Below are 2,269 nucleotides of genomic sequence, written 5' to 3'. Positions count from 1 at the left end.
AGTTCACAAGACTCTATAATGCAGGACGGTGGACCACCCAAAGACATTCTTCTCAAAAATAATAAACCACACAATGTTTGAATTTTTTTTTACAAAAAACTAATTCAATATGTGTGTAAGCGCATCTGTCTCCAAAAGATCAGATCACCAAAGGACTTTTTTCGCCCAAAATGATGAAGCAGAGTTAATCCCTGTCCGTATTCATTTTTTATTTTTTTATTTCCATTAAAAAATCACACGCAACAAGCGTTCCGTTGTGTAACGATTAGCATTATGGAAAATTCAATTTTATTACTGATAAAATTATCAGTAAATAAAAAAAAAAACACTACCCAAGAGTGTTTAATTACCCCATACATTGCACCAGGAGCAGTCAGGAGTAGGCCTCAGCAGTACCCAAGAGGCTTTAATAACCCCCTACCTTTGCACTATCAATTGAGAGATCGAGCAATACCAGGTGTGTTATGCCCTCTGATTTCAGGGGCCGCAGGCACGCTCCACTGAAAGGATTAGCGTGTCTCTATCTTTCATCGACCGGTGCTGGTAACCCGCTAACTCCCGGAAAGGTAAGCTGCCGCGAAGCAGGTAGTCTCCCCCGGGAGTCTCCAGAATTTCCACTACTGCCACACCACGCTGACTGCCAACCGTGCTACCGCCTTGCTGACTCAAGGGCAACCTGCAACTCTCTTCTCCCGATGATGAACCCCCTTCTCCTGAGATCGAGCAATAACAGGTGTGTTATGCCCTCAGATGCCCAGGGCCGCAGGCGAGCTCCACTGAACGGATTAGGGTGTGTCCATCTTTTTTTTGTAGCACCCGCAATCCAAAAATTTTAATTCCCAGACCCAGGCCCCACCTCTGTGGCATCAGGAACCCATTTATTGCCTGAAGGACAAAGCCTGGAGTTGGCTGATGCACCAGTACACACAGGGCTTCACAATCCGCCCCAAAATCAACAAAATTGTATAATTTTTTTTTTTAATTTACAACTTTGGGTAAGCACAAGCGCATATCCAACATTTCAGAAGACTCTATAAGGCAGGACGGTGGACCACCCAAAGACTTTCTTCTCAAAAATAATGAACTAAACAATTGTTGAATTAAAAAAAAATAATTGAAGTTCCTAGACCAATGCCCCACCTCAGCTACATCAGTAACCCATAGATTGCCTGAAAGACACAGCCTGGAGTTGGCTGATGCACGAGTACACACCCGGGCTTCACAATCCACCCCCAAAAAACGCAATTTTTTTAAAAATTGTCTGACAAAATACCTTTTTGTTAAAACAAGCGCATATACAGCAGTTCAGAAGACTCTATAATGCAGGACGGTGGACCACCCAAAGACATTCTTCTATAATATAATAAACCACACAATATGTTCAATTTTTTTAAATAATTGAAATTCCAAGACCAAGGCCCCACCTCTGCTGCATCAGTAACCCATATATTGCCTAACGGACACAGACTGGAGTTGACTGATGCACGAGTACGCACTACACACCCGTCACCCGATCTTCACAATCCACCCCAAAAAAACGCAAAATTTTATCGAAATTGTCGGACAAAATACCTTTTTTTTAAAAAAAAACAAGCGCATATACAGCAGTTCAGAAGACTCTATAATGCAGCATGGTGGACCATCCAAAGACATTCTTCTCAAAAGTAATAAACCACACAATGTTTGAAATTTGGTTAAAAAAATTATTACATGTGTGTAAGTGCATCTGTCTCCAAAAAATCAGATGGTAAAAGGATTCTATTCGCCAAAAATGATTAAGCAGAGTTAATCCCTCTCCATCTATTTTTTTTTTCATTAAACAATCACACGCAAAAAGCGTTCCGTTGTGTAACGGTTAGCATTCTGCAAAATTCTATTTTATTACTGATAAAATTACCAGTAAATTTAACAATAACACTACAGGCCTCAGCAGTACCCAAGAGGCTTTAATAACCCCTTACCTTGCCCGATCAATTGCGAGATCGAGCAATAACAGGTGTGTTATGGCCTCAGATGTCATGGGCCGCACTAGCGCTCCACTGAACGGATTAGCGTGTCTCTATCTTTCAAGGACAGGTGCGTGTTGCACGCTGAAACCAGTTCGTGATAGGGATCTGTGATTGCAATTATTTAATCTTAAAACAAGGAATTACCAGTAAGTGAGGGTCATAAGCTGGGGTTTATTAAGTCCCTGCCCTTTGTACACACCGCCCGTCGCTATAAGCGATTGGATTAGTTAGTGAGTTGGTTAGTGAGGTCCTCGGAATGG

This window comes from Hyla sarda, chromosome 4, assembly GCF_029499605.1.
Source record: "Hyla sarda isolate aHylSar1 chromosome 4, aHylSar1.hap1, whole genome shotgun sequence".
In the NCBI taxonomy this organism is placed as follows: Eukaryota; Metazoa; Chordata; class Amphibia; order Anura; family Hylidae; genus Hyla; species Hyla sarda.
The sequence above is the reverse complement of the archived record's forward strand: the minus strand, read 5'-3'. Positions refer to the sequence as shown.